Raw genomic sequence first — 20,662 nt, forward strand, 5'->3', positions numbered from 1 at the left:
CTGAGTAAGTAAAGTTGAGAGTCAGGGGCTACTTCTATGTAGGACCCTTTGTTGAACAGAGGCTCTGTCTTTGACATGAAACCACTGAGACCCCACTTTTGCTCTGACTTGTAAACTAGTGTTCCTACACTAAGCAAAGCAATCTGTCCAGCAAGAATTATGGCTTCTGCTTCTCTCCACCAAGTGTTCAGTTCCTAGATCAAGGGTGTTACTCCAAGAGAAGCATCCCATTGTGCCCACCCCCAGAACCTTGGCCTGCAAATTTGCACTGAGAGAGAAGCAAGCAATAAAATACTATGTAGCTCCTAATCTCTTTGCAAAGGAATTGAGTTCATTAACAAAAGAGCATGAAGAAACTAATGCCTGAGGGTGCTCTCAAAAACAGTGAAGACTGTGGTAATGGATAGCAATTGGGACATTTGTAGGTTCAGTGAACTGCTAAACTGTACACGTTAAATACATGTTACATTGTTAAGTTGGTTAGTTTACTGAAGAGAGCTAGAGAGAGGAGAGGGTAAAAAATATACTAGACACATAAAAAACAAAATTTTAAATGGCATATATAAATTCAACTATGTTAATTGTATCATTATATGTGAATGGATTAAACAGTCCAACAAAAGGCTGAAATGTTTAAAATGGAGGAAAACAAGATCCAAGAATATACTGTCTAGAGGAGTCATGCTTTATATTCAAAGATACAAATAGTTTAAAATTAATAGGATGAAAACTTTTTTTATGCAAGCAGCAATCACAATAAAGCTGGAGTGGCTATACTGATATCAGACAAAAAGCTTTAAGACAAAAAAAGATAAAGAGACTTATTTTATAAAGATAAAATGGTAAACCATTAGAAAGCTATAACAATTATATACATATATGCTCCTAACAATAATACCAACATACATGAAAGAAATGAATGGAGAAATACAAACTTCAACAATAATTATATGAGATGTTAATCACCCACATTCAACAATGTATATATGCTAAACAGAGGATTCAACATGGAGATAGGAGACTTGCACAATACTATAAACCAGCTATAACCAGCAGACATTTATAGCACATACCATCCAGTAATGACAGGGTATATATAGTCTACTAAAGTGAGCCTAGAACATTCTCCAGAGGACATAAGAAGCCACAAAACAAACTTCAAGAAAATTTAAATGATGGAAATAATATGCAGTATATTCTCTGACCGCAGCGGTGTGAAGTTGGAAAGCAATAACAAGGGAAAAAGTGGGAACTGACAAATATGTGGAAATTGAATATGCTCCTAATTAACAAATGAATCAAAGATGATATAAAGGGGGAAATCATAAAGTAATTTGAAATAAATTTTGAAACTTTGAAAATCAAAGCACAACATAAAGCATATGAGGTAAAGCTAATGCAGCACATAGAGTAAAATTTATGCTGTGAATGCCTATATTAAAAAGGAAAATAGATTTCTAATAAAAACTTAACCTTCCACCTTAAGAGACTGGAAAAATGAAAAGCAAACTCAACCTAAAGCAAGAAGGTGAGATGAAATAGTATACATCAGTACTAAATAATAAAAATAAAAAAAAATAACAGAACAATATAAAAAATAAGTGAAACTGAAAATTGTTTCTTTGAAAAAAATCAGTAAGCTTGATACAATTTTATGTAGATTTCCCAAGAAAAATGAAAGAAGTCTCTAAAACTAGGTCAGACATAAAAGAGGAAACATTATTATGGTCCTTACAGAAAAAACAAGGATTATACAAGAATATATGAAAAATTGTATGCCAGTAAATTTCTCAGGTAAAATGGACCTATTCCTTGAAAGATACAAACTACCAAAAACACTTAAAGAAATAGACAAAGGGAATGGATCTGTAACATGTGAAGAGATTAAAATAGTAATAAAATTATATTTATTCATATATTTATTTACTATTAGTAATAGTAAAACAATAATTTAAATATTACCCACAAAGCAAAGCCTAGGCCCAGACTTGCTAAATTCTATCAAACTTATAAATAAACATGAATACCAATTTCACAAACTTTTTCAAAACATAAGAGAGAATGTTTTCCAAATTGTTGTATAAAGTGAATTTTACTCTGATACCAAAACTATTAAAGACATCCCAAGAGGGGGAATAAAAAACTACAGACAAATATATTTTATGAATATGGTGCAAATATCCTCAACAAAATATTTAAAAACTAAATCTGGCAGCATGCTAAAAAAATTAGATACAAGTAAGATTTATTCCAAAGATGTGAGGTTGGTTGAATATCCAGAAATCAATTAATGTACTGTGTCATGTCAATAGAATAAACAAAAATTACATGATCATACAGTAGATGCAGAAAGAGCATTTGACAAAATCCAGCACTCATTCATGATAAAAGCTTTCAAAAACTAGATGGAAAATTCCTCAACTTAATAGAGAGAACCTATGAATAACCCAGAGCTAACATTATACTTGATGATAAAATACTGGATACTTTCCCCCTAAGATCAGGAACAGGGCAAGAATGTCAGTTCTCACCTTTTCTATTTAACATTGTACTGGAAATTCTAGTCAGTGCAGTTCCCAAGAAAAATAAAGAAAAGGCCTCCAGCTAGTGTTATACTTAACAGGGAAAGACTGAATGTTGCCTCCTGTAACTGGGAACAAGCCAAGGATGACTGTTCTCTTACTCACCAACCTGCTGGGAGTTCTAGCCAGTGCAAGAACTCAAGAAAAGGAAATAAATGGCATACAAATTTAAAATAATAAAATTGTCACTATTTGCAGATGATATAATTATGTGTATACAAAATCTCAAGAAATCAAAAAATTTTTAAAATATTCTTAAAAATAATGAGTTGACAAAGTTTTTAGGGTACAAGATTAACATGTAAAATCATTTTATTTTTATATAATAATGAGGGACACATGGACACTGAATTCTAAAATATATTACCATTTACAGTCACTCAAAAAATGAAATTACTAGGTATAAATCTAACAAAGAATATGCAAATCTTGAATGCTGAAAACTACAAAACACAGATCAAAGAATTCAAGGAATGAACATGTGGCCCAAAGCCAAAATATCACTGCTATAACCTCTAGTACATGTACATGTACATGAAGGGATGAAGTTTATTTGCTGTCTGATTTTTTTTAACTCACTGCATATGTTAGATAAAATCACAAAGTGAAGACTTGCACATGTAATAGTTTAGATTTTCCTCCAGATGGAATTGTTGACTAAGTTTTATAGTCTACTTCTCAACACTGTCAGGGGGTAGCAGTGGGCTGCTGTGTATCAGTATACTTCACGCTGCACCCTGACAGGCAGAGTGGAGGCACTGACAGCCACAAGATGGCAGAGCAACTCTCTGCTTGGTTGGTCCCTTTGGTGACCCAGTAGGAAGAAAATCCCATGGGAGTTAGGATGCTGGGATTCTAGAACTCATCTTAGTAAATCTGGAGAACAGTTGAATGAATTGCCGTCTCTGGGTCCATTCTCAATGTTACAAAGACCGAGATAGTGTTTGCATTTTCTTCTGAATCCCATTCCATTATGTTACATGAGCATTTCAAAAGCCACAGAACCCTCCTAAAGCATCCGGTTCACACTAAGACTCTTAACTTACCTAACAGCAGTAGTAATAAATACTGTTACCTGAAACATTACATATTATGATGTCAAATCATAAAAAAAGAAATCAAGGAAGATTGAAACAAAAGGAGAGATATAACATTCATGTATTAAAGACATAACATAGGAAAAATGTCAATTTACCTGAAAGTCACGAAAATATTTTGACAAAATTGGATTCATAAACCCACAATATTTTTATAAATTATTAAATATTATTCTTAAAGTTACATAAGAAGGCAATAATTGTAACATTAATTTTCACACCGTATGTGAAAGTTGTTAGAATTAACTATCATGGAAAATTCGACAATGGTCAGCTTTGTCCATGGTACCTACAAAATACCCCCAACTTGATGTTCCAGAACTTTAATTTGAAAGGGATGTCCATCTATGTCCACGTGGTAGAGTTTGAAATAGAGACCCAGCCAGGAGAGTTGAGAAGTAACAACAGATTTAGAAGAATAGAAACACAGGAAATAATGTTGAAGTCATTTGAATGTCCTTTTATTTATTACCATGTATTTCTGATTAGAAAGATTTAGAACTTTATTATAAATCAGAAATTATGACACACGGTAAACACATTCTCATGAAAGCTATAACATAAGCCACTTTAGGGAAAAGAGAAAGCCATTAGCCAGTAATAAGACATTTGACATAATTATATACAAGTATAAATGAAAGATCTAATGATGTATTTTATAGCTACTGTAGTACATTCACCTCCTGGGCTTAACTTCAACAGGGATGAATTATTTTATATGCAAACTAGCTTACATCTACATGGTTGGTGTAGAAATGAAAATCAATAAATCTTTTCTAATGATCTCAAATAAGCAGTGACTCCAGAAGTATTCCCTGACTAGGGAACCGTTTGAAAATAGCATGCAATAAGCAAAACTGAAATGACGCTAGAAGATGTACCGTCATTCACCCGTTGCCACTTAGCTCCAAAGAAAGTATGTAGTAAAACAAAATTCCTCTGGTGTCTTTCTTCAGTTAAATCACTTTTCTAAAATGTAAGACCTTGAACAGGAATCATTTAAAAAATATGAACTATGTTAACATTGATATGTGACTATTCTAAGATTCATATTAGAGGAATTTCCCTGTCCTATCTTCCACTATTTATATATTTTTCTTTCTGTTGCAGAACTAAGTTGGTAAATCCTATACAGTGTATTGGAGTCCATCTGATATGAACGTATCGAGCTTTTTTCTAAACTTACAATTACTGGTGGGGGTGAGGGGAAGGAGTTTGGAAGGGGTAAACTGGGAGTTTGAGATTTGCAGATACTAACTACTATATATATAATAGGTAAACAACAAGTTTATACTATATAGCACAGGGAAATGTATTCAATATCTTGTAGTAACCTATAATGAAAAAGAATAGGAAAACAAATATGTGTATGTATATGTGTGACTGAACTATTATGCTGTACACAAGAAATTGACACAACATTGTAAACTGACTATATTTTGATTTTAAAAAAAATTTATTGATAGAGTTAATGTATGACTCTATCACAACAACATTAAGAAGCAAATTTTAGCCAAATTATGGAGTAAACATTGCAAGAATTATATATGCAATTTTAAACTACAATAAAACTTTAATATATGTGTAAATGTATATACATACACATATATACACACACAGATCCATATATAAACTGTAGTATATAGTATAAGGACTATGCTATTATTTTTAAAGGTAGGCTAAAACTGATTTAAAATTATATTTCAAGCACCAAGAACAATGCAAAACAAGACACCCTTGTCTAAAATCTCATCAAGATTCAATTAAAAAAATATATAATCTAATTAGACATATTTATGACTAAGAGATAACTAATCTCAAAACTTTAATAAATTTTCTACTAATGAGATCACAGTTTATTACTTACCATCAGTTACTAGCTATTTTAACACAAACAAAAGATTGGAAGGACCAAATATTTTGGTTGACATTATTTGCATTTTAAGTCTAACTCAATTATTTAGAATTTATGAAAATATATAAACTCAGAATACATAAAATATTGTTATATTCTAATATATAAAATTGTAATCACTCCTTTTAAAATATTAAAATAAGTGAAAAATCACTGATGAAAAATTTAAAATGGTTATACAATATTTAAAATAGCATATACCATAGCAGAATTCAATATAATATCAAAATGTGAGTGCATGTTGTGTTCTTTATTAAATTATTTTTATACTCTCCATCATTTATCCAAATTTAACTGAAAAACTAAAGAATGACAAATGACAACAATTCTTGGCAGAATTAACCAATTCAATATGGAGACTCAAATAATGAAAATTGTCAAACTCATGATTTGCTTATGAGATAATGACAAAAAAAACCATGTGGAAAATTTTGGTCAAAGGGATATTTATTTGGTATGTGTAAGCCTATTTTGTAGTGCTATTTTGTTTTAAACTTGAACTTTATTTACTTTATTCAGTGCATATTTATTTACGAAGTATTATTTGGCTGCCAACATATATATGTATATATACACTTATAAATTATGACTTGCTGTATATGAAAAAATGTGTAAGAATAGATGAGATTTAACCAGTTTCTTTATAGTTTTCATTCTCAGATTCTGTTGCATGAGTCAGAACTACTAGTTTTATCCTCAAACATATTTATATTGTTTATATTATTTACATTTACAGTTTTTAAATATTCATATTCAAAAAAATTTTAAAACACTAAAATTATAAAATAATATAAAAAATGTAGAATGTAAAATTGTAATTTAGAGTTGTTAGGATCACAATCATGGTTTCCAAACTGCAACAAAATGTACTATGTTCTGTTTCATCTTTTCTAATATGAAGCCAATAATACCTATTTCATAGTTATTCAAAAATTAAACATACATTTTGGCTATTTATAAGGATCATATTAAGTGATCAAAAATATTAGTTCTTTTAGATTTTACTGTTTCCGAGTCCAAACTCGTTCTGCTCGCCACACGACAGACCAGTAAACCGGGAGACAAGGTGTTGGGACAAGGAATAGTGACTTTATTCAGAAAGCCGGCCGACCAGGAGGATGGTAGACCAATGTCTTAGAGAATCATCCTGCTCTAGTCAGAATACAGAAAACAAGGGAGGGGGTCTGGTTGGTTGTTGCAAACTCCTTGCTGCAGGCATTCTTTGTTCTTGCAGCCCTCCTGGTGGGCCAGGTCATGGTGTCCCTATAAGCTTCCAACAAAACAAAGGTTGTTCTCTATTTTGCAACTTGCCATCTCTACATAAGTGCAGAAGTGCTAACATCCTTAAAGGTCAGAGCCCCCAGGACAGGCTCTCCTGTATGTTTCAGGCTCAAGGCGACATTGTTTTACAAAAGGTGCAGAGCTGGCAAGACTAAGCCTAGAAAACAGGGCGCAGTGGTTAAAACTAAAGGAACAGATCCAACATAGAGTCAGATTTGTCTCCTCTATTATATTATTTCAATTTAATTTTAAAAAAATGAATGATAAAACATAAAATAGAAAATGATTAAAATAGGGCAGAGTAAATTCCAAAACTAATAAAACTCACATTTGAATATTGCATGGAAAACACTAAAATACAACAGCGTTTTTCATTAAATGTAGATAAATATGATTAACTTTCTACAAACTTGTCTACATTGTTCAAACTTCCTCTAACGAGTAACGTGGCATTGTTAAAGTTGAAATATATTTATTTTACTTAAACACACTATAATCTGAAGAAAAACCTAGCAAATGAATGAGAAACAAAAGGAAATGGAAGTGTGGAGGAAAGATCTAGGAATAATCTTTGAGATAATTCTCAGACTGGCCTGGAATTACCTGCATGTGCTGTAAACTGAGTGCATTGTCATTTGTGGAAATTAGCATAAACATCATATTATAAAAGACTAAAGAAGATATATAAAGTTAAATCAATTAAGAAATTAGGATTTTTTAAAATAAGAATAGGTACATAAACAGATAGATGTGAGGGAATAGATTTTAAGATTAAGTTTAGATGGATAAGTACCAATAATTAATTCCAGGTAGCAAAGGAATAAGAAATATCGAGACTTTTTAGCTATTTTTAGTATTTGAATAAAGTAAAATTCACTGTTAAAAGTCCAGCAAAGATTTTCTGCTTAGCTTATTCAAAATAATATATTGCATGCTATGATCTTCCCAAATCAAAAAGCCTTTATACAGACAGCCTTTAAAAATAATAGAGTGAGAAAACACAAAGAAAACAATGGAGGCTGCTTGAACATCTTGCACTTCCTTCTGAGAAGTGACTGCCATAATGTTAGACCCATCCACCCCAAATCACACGACTCACCTGCTTTACTATCTTTCAGTTCTTAGCACGAACACACTTCCTTGACATGTCTTCCCCACCCTCCAAGATTAAATTAGGACCTCCGTGAATATTTTTTGTTTATCGGTTCATTTGTCTACGTGCATCACTATGAGCTTTTTGCACATTGCTTTTCTACCACTCATCACACTCTGGATTTGCGTCAGTGCTCCCACTGCACTGTAGACCTGAGGGCATCACCTTAACCTCTCTCACATCTGGTCCTCTGTATGTCATGTAATTCCTGGAGCATAATAGGTGAGCCATTGCATGTATTTGATGAATGCATAAATGAAATCATTGTATTTCTCTGTGACTAATTGTTTTGGGCATAATTTTATGAGCTTCTTTAACATTTGCATATCTTCTTTGGTGCAGTATCTGTTTAGATAGTTTGACCACTACTACTGAGCTGTTGGCTTTCTTTTAATTGAGGGTTTTTTTTTTAATTGAAGTACCATCAATTATAATATGTCAAATGTGTACAGCAATGTCCCAGTCATGCATGTACATACATATATTCATTTTCATATTCTCTTTTAATTGAGTTTTGAGAGTTTTTATTCTGGATACTAGTGTGTTATCAGTTACATAATTTGCAAATATTCGGCCACTCTGAGGTTTGTCTTTTTACTTTTCTATGAGTGTCTTTACAAAGAGCACAGATTCCTAATTTTGAGAAGTCCAATATACTTTTTTTTAATATTAATTAAATACCATTAATATTGTTCTGGTGCCTTACCTAAGGAATATTTGCTTAATTCAAGATCGTAAATATTTCATTCTATGTTTTCTTATAGAAACTTTATGATTTAAGTTTTACATTTAGCTTATAATGCTAAATGTCATTTTTAGTTTTTTTCCCCCATATATTGTGAGGTCGCATAGATGTCCAATTCTTCCAGAACCGTTTGTCGACAAGCCGTTCTCTACTTTCTCCCCTGAATTGCCTTTACACATTTGTGGCTAATCAGCAGAAAATACCCATCTCTGGATCCATTCCTGTATTCTGTGTTCTGTCCCACTGATCTGTATTATCTACCTTCTCGCCAATACCATGCTGCCTTGATTCCTACAGCTTTATCATAAGTCTTAAAGTCAGAGTCTGTCCTCTGACTGTTTTCCTCCTTCGCTGTAGTGTTGGCTGCGTGGGATCCGTTGTATTTTATAAACTTCAGATTCAGTTTATTGACATCCACAAGGTGACTTCCTGGGGTTTTGATTGCTTTGTGTTACATCTATGTATCAGGTTGGGGAAAACTGAAATCTTGGCAATAATGTGTCTTTCTGTGCATAGAACTTAGAGCATCTCTCCTTTCGTTTAGACCTTCTTTGATTTCTTACATCAGAGTTTTCTGATTTTCCTCATATTGATCTCATACATATTTTGTTAGTTTTATGCCAAAGTATTTCATATTTTGGTACTAATGTAAACGATATTTTGCCTTTAACTTTAAATGATGATTTTTTATTGCTGGTATATAAAAAAGCAATTAACTTTTGTGTATTAAACTCATATCCTGCAACCTTGCTCTAATTGCTTATTAGTTCCCAGGAATGTTTTTTGTTGGTGGTGATTCTTTAGAATTTTCTACATAGACAGTAGTGTCATCTGTGAACAAAGGCCATTTTATTTCTTCTTTCCCAGTCTGTCTGTTATTTTATTTTAATGTCTGATGCATTATCTAAAACGTTTAGTACAATGTCAAACATTATGTGTGAAAGCACGTATCCTTGCCTTTTTCCTGATCTTATAGGGGAACCATCTAGTTTCTCATATTAAATGCAACTGCCAGCTGTCATGTGTTTTATAGCTGTCCTTTCTGAAGCTGAGGGACTTTCCTCTATTCCCGATTTGCTAAGAGTTTTTATTATGTTTGGTGTTGGGCTTTCTCAAGTGCTATTTTTTGCATTTATGGATATGGTCATGTGATTTTTCTTCTTTGGGCTGTTGATGATGGATAAGAGAGAGTAATTTCTGAAAGTTAGACCAATCTTGCACACCTAGAATAAATCCCACCTGCTTGTGATTTATACTGATTATACATCATTGGATTCTATTTGCTCTTAATTTGTTAAGGATTTTTACATCTATTTTGATGAATGATACTCATCTGCACTTTTCCTTTTTTGTGATATCTCTGTCCAGTTTTGGTATTAGGGTAATACTGGCTCCTGAAGTGAGTTAGGAAGTATTCCCTCTGCCTCTGTGTTCTAGAAGAGATTGTACAGAATTAGAACAATTTCTTCTTTAAATGTTTGCTAGAATTCACCAGTGAGCACATCTGCGCCTGATACTTTGCTATTTTAAAAGCATATTTAGTATTAATTCCACTTATTTAGTCAGCATGAGCCTCTGCAGTTTATTCTGCCTGTGTAAGTTTTGGTAGCTGTGTCTTTAAAGAAATTGGTCCATTTCATCTGTGCTATTAAACCTGTGGGCACGGAGTTCATCATATTACTTTATTATCCTTTCCGCGTTCACAGGATCAGGAGTGATGGCTCCTCTTTTATTTTTGTTACTTGTAATTTGTGCCTTCTCTCTTTTCCCTTTTGTATCCTTTTCAGTTGATTTGTCTTTTCGTGCTTCTTTGAGTTGCCATTTATGTCATATTTTATTTGTTTCAAATACCGGCCATTCTGAAAATTTCCTTAATAAGTGCTGGATGTTTCCATATTGTGTTTAATGTGCTTGAGGTTTATTCTGTGATGAGGTTAAGTTACTTGAAAACAGTTTGCTCTTTGGGGTGTTGACTTTTAAACTGTTGTTATGTGGGATTATCATTGTGTTTAGACTAGACGTTATTTTTCCCCACTGCTGACTACCCTTACAGATGAGGTTTTCCTTCCTGGATTGTGGGACCAAGCACTAACATCTTTCCTCTGTGAACTCTGATGATTTTGTTAGTCCCTTTCAGGGGTCATTTCCCAGGCTTCTTATGGCTTCCTTATACTATTCATGTATCGGTCAGTACTCAGCTGAATAAACAAGGAGAAACTTCTGTAGGTTTCCAGAGTTTTCTCCAGAATTCTGCCCTGTAAACTCTAAGTGCCTGAGGTTCTCAGCCTCTGATCTGTGTCTTCACTTCACCGGGTCTGCATGGCTTCGCTTTGATTCCCTTTCCTTTTATGTTGACCTGGAAACTCTCTCTAGACAGTTCATAGTTACAAGCTCATTTTTGCTCTGTATCTTTGGGATTAAACTGATATCCGATGTCTTGTCATTTTTATTTGATACTTTTTTTTTCTTTTCCTAGGCATTCCAAATGGGAAAATGAATCTGTTTTCTATTTCTCCTTCTTGGCAGAGAACAGGTATCAGTAATAGGAATCAATTACCTTGCTTGTGAAATTTCACTCTAACACGTTTAGCTTATGAGGAGATTGAATTGGTTCGTGAAATCCAAAAAGGAATTGAACACAGCTTCAGGTCAGGACATACGTTCTCCTGGACATCAGGAACCCTTCAGCTGTAAACAGTTATCTCCGCTTTTTCCAATTTCTGCTTCTCATTCTCTCTCATTGGGGGCCATGTTGTCTTCTCACTGTGGACAATTTGGCCACAGAGAACCCTGTAATTTATCTCTATATCTGTTATATGTAATAAGGAAATGTTTTGATGCATTCTGTGGAGACACATTTGGCCCCTCCTGATTTACTTTTCCACACTGAACTTCTTTAACTGTAGCTGGGAAGACCTTGTGGGGCATCACTGTCTGGGGAAGTAGGGGTGGATAGGTAGAGAGATCGCCATTAGGAAAAAAGGTTGCTGTTCAAACAGTCCTATAGCTGCTACGAAAATCTTAATAGTGTCACACCAGTAGTCATTTAGGAAGAATACGGCAATATTATTCCCATTGGTATATGGTGAAATTTTAATTTTTCCAGTTTTCCAGGAAAATAAGATATCTAATGGATCATGTGTTGATTATTCAATTTTGTATCATTTGGTCAAAATTAAGCATGACTTTTATAAAGCAGACATCTCTCTGAAGTACAATAATGTCTTAGGGACTCCAGTTTAAAGTCTCTTGGACCCAAACCATTTCAACACTCAGAGAAGTTTACCATCAATATTACAGTCTTTCTGATGTTTTTTCTTTATAGTTTTTCTTTGTACACCTTACAACTTGGCATTGTCACTTTTAATTTCCACCATCCATACCTGTAAACCTTATTTTTCTTTTGTTATTTTCTAAGACACAGAAGTCCAAATAACACATACTTGGATTGTGACAAAGTGACAACTCTCTAGCAGTACTCTGGAATACTCCAACATTACTTAGATTAATGTAGACCTAGGGACTAAAGATTTGTGGGAAAAAACAAAAAAACAAACTTGAAAATCACTGCTAGTGTCAGAGACATTGCAAGAACTTTTATCCCAGTGTCATGTTTGGAAGTCAGTGATGTGTTTCTTTTTCTTCATCTGATAGGGATAGAGAGCTGACTATCAAATGAGTCAATCACTAAATCAGAGAGGAGAGTTTTTGATGGAGGAAAGGTGATGATTATCACTTTTTCAAAGTGAGCAATTTACTATATTCTTGGCTACATTTCATTCAACTGTATGCAAGAAATTCAGCCCCACCACCCTTCTAAAAAATCTTTCTGAAAAACTGAGCGTTTAGTGTTACATTTTGAAAGATACTTTGAAAAGTAAGATGACTGCAAATTTTCACTACTATTATTTTTTTAGAAGTTAATTTTTTATGTGATCGGATAATGGGTATCTCAGATGTAGTAATGTATCTTTTGTGTGTGTGTATATAAATACACACAAACACAAGGCTTAGGCACTATGAGTAGTATGAAGAAGTGGAAGATGATGTTTTTCTTGTACAATCATGACTAATTTAATGCACACCACATTTACCATTCATGGGAGGACCTGTTGGTTGATGAGTTTAGATTAAGCTGGATGAAGACAGAGAAATTAAGCTGGAACCAGACAGAGAAAGAGGTTTGACATAATGCTTAATTTTTACATTTAAGCTTTGAATCCACTGAGAACTATAGCAAGATTTATGGAGAAATGTAGTATAATTTATAGGATATTATTTCCTCTTAATTAAGGATAAAACACTACTAAATAAAATAATTAATTTTGATCCAGAATGAAAATGCTTTTGCATGTTGATCTCTCTCATGTTATACATTACTGAGTCAATGACTCCCTATTTCTTTGTATTTCTTACTCAAATTAATAAAAAAAAAAAGAGAGATAACAAATGAAAATGGAGTTAGGAGAAACTGAGGCCCCCATAACATTTTACAATTAAATATGAATTTTTTTACTGCTGTGTATTTTGCCAGTTACTCAAGTGCCACTTTGTTTATTTTGTCCTTCAACAACTGAAGGGAATGCGGAAGTTTGTTGTTATTTATGCAATCATTTGTTTATTGCCTTTTTAATGGCACTCACTGAGTTTGATTAAACTTTTATCCAACTTCATTTTGCAGTATGTGGAGTTTAATTATCAAAAGGCAAGTTATACCATTTTGTTGTCCTTGTTTTGAAAAGTTGAGAGATACTGTGGGAAGGTCTTCTGAGTTTCTGCTCATTCTGGCTAGCTTTATAAATTCAGTTTTGATTATTAAATTGTATTGTGGTTCCTACTGTTGGAAAACCTCTGAATAGCAGTAGGCCAGATGTTGTTGCCTGATTAGATACTGAGATATTTGAATCCCCAGCTGCAGCATTATAAACCTGCTCTTTTAATACTTGACTCTAAGTTTTCCATCTGCTTTCAGCATCTGGTCAGTTCTGTCTAGGTTGTCATTTTATTGCATTTCTTCTTTGTTGCCCACAAATAAATGAAATTTCTCCATCCTTATGACCAAGTCAGATATGCCATTTTTAAATAGTGAAACATACATTACTTAAGTAATGATTGTCATAATACTCTTATTAATATACAGTTTTCATTTTTTTAACACATCTATGATACATAATGTAGACTAATATGTTACATTTAATATGACAATATTCACTAAGGAAAAGTTAATTTATCAGACTAAGCTGGGGATCCATCTCACTCTTTTTTGAAGGGATGTGTTAATAAAATAACCATGCTAAAATGTTCTTTCACATTTGTCATATTACTGAGGAATGGATTAGAGAACAGAGTTAGAATATATTTCATAATTGGTGTTTAAAATCTTTTCAAATAGGAACAACATACAATTACTAATATTTGAGACCAGATGTGTAAGGACTAAGTCATAGATGGCATTACTGGGGCCCTGTGTGCAGCCACCCTGTCAGTAATCATTCTTTTCCATCATCTCCTCCACATCTGAAGATGTTCGCATTCATACCACGCCACTGGTCTGTCTCTTTAGTCAAATACTACTGCATCTCATTCACAAAAACATCGATCTTAATTATTTCATTTGAAGTTTTACTTAACCAATTGGGTTAAAACTCAATTTAGAGATGATAGCTCTACTTATATATATATATATATACTTCACAAAATTATATACAGTTTTGATGATTTAAAGAACAGACAGCAAGTGTGAAGGACTGAGAAAGAGATCATCCACATTATATAGAGTGAGCAACCCAGACGTTGTGAGGATGGTGGACTTTAACATCCAAATAGTTGAGTAAATAAGCCAAAACATTATTATTATTATATTATTATTATTAGGCAGTGGGGCAGAAAAACTCAGTTTACAGACATAGAATAAAGTCTAAATTCATTTATTCAAAATATTTATTCTGTGCCCACTACATACATGCCCATCACACTTTGATGTCCTTATGCACACCAGAAAACCAAAGAAGCTAACAAATACAGCTGCTTACACATAGTTTATATTCAAATGGAGGCTGGAAGACAATTTTTCTAAACTGCACATCACCTAAAGATCATGCTATGAAGCATAGGGATTTTATAAGATAGTTCCTTACAGAAGTATCAAAATAAATGCAATGTTTAATGTTTTAAAAGAACATAAATTCCTTGATTGTGTGTGAAAAACTGCTGTTTCAGGCTACAGTACTTAGGTGAACTTTGATAGAAAAAAAAAAGAACAGTAACAACAATGACAAAAAGTAGAGTTGATAAAGAAAGAAAAAACATGACATTTGGGATTTGGACAATTTTCATAGATTTGCAACCAGTATATCAATAAAGTGATCACATCAGGACAGACCAGCAGATGCATCAGACTCGTGCCAACAGGTAATGGTAAATGAGATGAAGAAAAAAATTTCATCAGAGCAAAAAAATTTCTCCTAGTCATTACTTTTGAAATCTTCCTTGTGAGAAGAGGTTTAAGATTAATGCCAGAACCACTGTTTATTTAAATAGTATATTATCTATTTTTGATGGATTTATATCCTTAACCTCATTATGACATTTCAAGAACTCATACACAGTTCACTCCAGTATGTATTATTTGCATTTACAATCTAATACTTCCACAAGTTTATAATAATCCCAATTAGGGAAGCTCTCATGGTAATTAACATAACAGAAAGATATTTAATATAACTGAACCCAAGTTAACATTTTTAGCAAGTTCCTCTTATGTAGATTAATTAGACCATGTTTGGTTGTACTAGTTTTTGATGACAAAACCATTGCCAAATCTTAAATACTTTAAAGACTATCAATCAATCAATCAAGACAATTTTTATTCATTAGCTTTGCTTTTTAAAAACCAAGATAAATTACTTAATCCTAAAGTGGTATACATAAAAATAAGAAAATTGAAATTTGCCTGTCCTTCAGCAATCCAAAATGATACATTTGAGCATACTCTCAAACTACTAGTACAGATGGATTTTATTTATCCTCAGATTCTTTAATTTTTTAAATCAAAGACAGGTTTGTTCTTTCATCCATCTAGAATTTATTGATTTTAGTTACAGTGAAGACAAAAACACAAAAGCCAAATAATAATGGACTGTAATTATGAAATGATGGATTTAAGATCATGACCTGTGAATTAGGAAAGTTATTTGATTAACTGAGATACTAATCTTACTAATTTACCATTTCAGCATTATGATATTACAGTAGATAAAATAAAGATAACTATTATAATATTCAATATGGGGTAAAAGTGCAAAAACACGCAAATGAACAACAAGTGAAAAACATTCGAGTAATGATAACTGAATTTTGATGTTGTTTATTGAGAATTCTTACCAGGTTTTATTTTGCTTTTAGGAAATAATACTATGTCCTAAACATTCTTCATATTAAAATTGGCCATTTAACACAAATCAGTGCTTAGAAAGCTCTAGCTACTTACTACTTACTTCAGGAATGTGTCTTTTTCCAGATACTAACTGCTATGCAGAAAATAGATGAACATCAAGGTCCTACTGTATAGCACAGGGAACTAGATTCATTACCTTGTAATAGCCTATAGTGAAAAATGATCTGAAGTGGAATATATATATATATATATATGTGAATCACTATGCTGAATACCAGGAATTAACACAACATTGTAAACTGACTATACTTCAGTAAAAAGGTTAAAAAAAAAAGTAAATAAAAAAGAATGTGCCCTTTTAATTTTGTTTGTGAAATCCACAATAATAAAATCCTAAAACAAAGCTATATTCCACTATTTAATGATTAATACAACAAGTTAAAGATGGGATAATTTTCATCATATATTTTGCAAAAATGCACTCATATCAGTCTCTTGTATGAAAATGAATAAATTTGCAGGTACTTAAATTCTCTATTAACAGCCGTAACATTTTATCGAGGTACTGTGAAATCAGTTTGCCGATCATTTGAATAAGCTGAATGGAGAGAAAGAAGAAACAGTGCAATGTCTGATTGTGAGTTCTTTAATCTGAACTACTTCTTATTATTCCTAGGTCTAAAATTATTATGTATTTTTATTACATTTCCAGGAACTAAAGATGATTTGCAAACGTAATTGCAAAAAGAGATAATTTTAATATCAGAAGATTGCAAAGAAAACAAAAGAAGGAAGAATTTGACTGAGTGTAACTCTTCTAAGGAAAGACAACACCAGCCTGCAGGCATACACACATCTAGGACATCCTGTTGATGGTAACATTTTAATTCACGGTAAGCATTATTTTAAGTGTGATTGTTTTGATTGTTTTTGCATTCAGCTCTTGAACTTTTTACACTTAAACTAAAACTTACTTCAGTAGATGATCCATAAGAATTTTCTATATGTGGAGATATTACTTTTGACTATCGCTCTATACCCTGCATGTCCTTTGCTGAAACTGAAGTAAGAAAGGAGCTATTTCATCATCAGAGAGTTCATTCATCATCAGTGTTACTGGAGACACAAGATAGATTTCTTGTAGTTTACCAACGAATCTGCAGGGCATCTGGCCCAAGCTAGAAAGCGGTGGGACCTGCTGAGATTTGCTGAAGGCCTGTGTGGATGAGAGAGCTCATGCGATAACCAGCCTCGCAGTTCGTTTAGGTCCATTTGTAAAAAAAGTAACATCTGATTGTGTGACACAGGCACACCAAGAGACTGATACTTTTGATTTAGACTTTCAGTCAAACTAAGAAATTCAAAAAGCTTGACCTTAGGTAATCTAGCTCAAGGCCTCCTGTTTACAGCAATATTTACTTGACTCTCTTTTTATAAGAAAGTCACCATTAAACAATGTTTTAAAAATCTATCTTGACAGATATAAATGTTAAAGAAAACATTTTTAAAAATATTTCACTTGATCCCCCATGGATGCCCATATCCCAAAAGGAGAGGAGATGTCTCTTACAGTAATGAAATCATGCACCACTTCCAGAATGCCCTTCATATGTGTACTTCTGAATAGTTATTGTCAGAGAAGAGTTTTTTCTGTGCAGTTATCACTCATACCCTTGAGAAAAGCCCCAAGAAGGGTATAACTCATGGTTTACCAGGGAAAAAAGAGATACAATTATATGTGTGTGCACATTGATGTTCGCTTTCCTTGCTCAGTCCCTTGAGAGAAAACAGTAGCATCATTTTGCTGTAAGTGACTCTGTAGCCATATAAGGTCCTCATCCAAGTAGCCTTTATCCTCAATGAGCCTGTGGGGGACTTTAATTTAATGGTTTTTGGTCATAGACCCCAACTTCCTTCTTTCAGCAGTGCTTTTCTCTATATCACATCAGACTCAGTTTTTAAGTTGCCCAAATCAAAAGGACCAGAATTAGATAGACTTTGTCCATCAGAAAAAAAAAAAGTGGCTTTGCAACAGATAAGTTTCAATAAAACAGCGAGTGGGCTGGGTTGGCCACAGTTGTCCTTAGATAAGGACGCTCAGGGGGTCACATGGGAAATTACCCTGGACAGTTGGGACTGTGGCTTGAGCTGAGTGCTCCCAAGAACCCTGATTCTGGAAGTGATTTTAATTTTTCCATAAATTCATTTTAAAACTTGATAAGCAAAACAAAATGGTGGTGTACGTGATTCCAGTTTCTTTCAAGAAGGCAGCAAAGGGAAGAATTGAAAGTAAGAATAATAATAGTTATTATGATAATTTATACACCTAAGGCTGTAGACCGTGGTCTAAAAGGGGACAACTTAAAGATACCAGCTTCTGGGTTCTATTGATATTTTGGTGCTTTTCACATTTCAAAAAAGGGTTTAGATTTATGAAACTTTTTGCGCTGATTTGTAGCTATCAGATTTACAGTGTGTCCCATGTGTCTCCTGTCACCTTACTAATTCTCTCTTCATTTGCTGTTGAATATCTTGCCCTGAATGACTTAAAGGTATAATTCAGGTTTATTCTTATAACAGCTGCATAATATCCCATTGACTATTGTACTATAACTTATGTGCCCCATTTATGACCTGTCCAATTTTCTATGATTATGTAATAATGCACTGAGAAATTGGGGACTATGGCACTTGGTGAGATAAATCTCTCAACACTTAAAGTGGCCCAGGCTTTTAGTAACAGTAGAAATAAATATGAACATACTTCTTGGAATCACATCACCAAACAAGGGTCATCGCTACTGGCTGATATTTTTAGGGGAAAAAAAAAAAACCCACTATTTGAAGTCATTGCTTTTTATATCATTCATTATTCTATTGTCCTTGAAATAAATGGTCTTTAGACATCAACAGGGCAGGTACAGGATCCAAAAACAAACACGTTGACTGTTTCTACTACTATACAATTATGGGATACAAATGTGTATATGTAAATACATGCATGAACATATTTTTAAATCAAGTGCTTTTCTGTCAAGTATAAAAACTTATGGAAACAAAGTATACCTTTAATAGTATTCTCCTGTTAAGCACAAATTCACTTTCCTTCATATGTCTTATGGTCAGTATCTCACCACTTAGACAACATGGGTGGCATCCATGAATTTTCCACATATAATGCAAGGGGCTTCCTTCCCTCTGAGAATATGGATCTTTGAGAAGATGTGCTTGTCTTGCGGACTGCCATGTTCACATCAGGAATATAATTCCTAGTGCTTGTATCAGAAGAGTCTACAGGATTGGTTGTACTTTGTCATTGTTTTCCCCTAAAAATAGCCAACATTAGACCTTTGCTGTGACTGGTATTGCCTCACAGGAAAGTTTGTCTTGGTCTAGAGGAAAAATTGGTTATGACTTTTTTTTAGTGCATAGTAGAAACAGTTTTCTGAAAGCCAAGACACTTATTTTTTTTAATGATAAAAAGAAGGATGCTTTGAATGTGAAATGAAGGATGCTTGTGTGTATTTTCCTGGACAGAATATTAGAAATTTGCTGGTGTTCCCTCCAAAGGGGGGGGGCAAATAGGAGGTAGATTATTAACAGAAAAGTGTGGTGTTAATGTGGGCGGAGTAATGACACACTCAGAATGCTATGGGAAAAATAACCAAAAGTTGAAAGTGTTTAAAATGTTGTGGAAATTCAGATTCTCACCCCATCCAAACAAACCATATGAAGTCTGTGGTAGGGTTGAGTGTTTGGAACGTTTAGAACAGACAGCAATGAACAGTGGGAGTCAGGGCGTCATGCCAAAAGACCAGAAGGGTGAGTGACACCGCAGTGGATGTTGGGACCCAGCAGCACTCAGAGGCCAAGACCAAGAAACCTTGTCCCAGAGGAGGCCGGTGATGTCATGTTACCATTAGGGCCATAAGTCTTGTCATATCATAGACAACTTCTGTAAGTCTCGTGTTTTATTTTTGATGAACCTTTTTGGGTTTCTAATTCTTGACTAGGTAAGTTATTTCTAGACCATGAGTTACCCTCCAGTGGGAGCAGCCAGAGAAGTCTAGCTGCACCAATGAACAATACAAATTACCACCAGATGATTACTGTTCATTGTGAAGCTAGTATATATCCATTTCCGATCTTCAAGCTGGAGAGCAGGTTGATGTCCATATCCTGCAGTCAAATGTTCTGTCTAGCAAGTATATTCCACATGAAATTTTAGGTCAGTGGGAACACAAAAGGGCTTGTTTTCCTGCAAACACGGTTTTCCTCAGGCAAGAAGTTATGAAGCAACATGTCTGCTTGATTTTTTTTTTTCAGTCAGAACAGACGGAGCACCCTCTCCCCACAGATGTCTTTATAACTGTTTGCACTTTTATTTTTGTCTTTCCATAAAATGTTATACAAAGAGCAAGACAAAGTCCTATCAAGGATACATTAACAAGACTGCGAGGAATCCAAAGACTCAGTAAGTTATCTGAGCAGCC

The 20,662-nt window shown here is 33.6% G+C and overlaps 1 long non-coding RNA gene across 1 annotated transcript in view; it reads left to right on the top strand.

The window, feature by feature from the left end:
- The window catches only part of LOC116151285 (uncharacterized), an 826,846-nt gene that overhangs the window by 781,719 nt on the left and 24,465 nt on the right, over positions 1-20,662 (top strand). Inside the window, exon 13 of the long non-coding RNA XR_010382609.1 lies at positions 16,882-17,062. This is a non-coding gene — a long non-coding RNA (uncharacterized LOC116151285). The remainder of the gene's footprint in view (positions 1-16,881; positions 17,063-20,662) is intronic.

The sequence above is a fragment of the Camelus dromedarius genome, chromosome 10, assembly GCF_036321535.1.
Source record: "Camelus dromedarius isolate mCamDro1 chromosome 10, mCamDro1.pat, whole genome shotgun sequence".
Taxonomy (NCBI): domain Eukaryota; kingdom Metazoa; phylum Chordata; class Mammalia; order Artiodactyla; family Camelidae; genus Camelus; species Camelus dromedarius.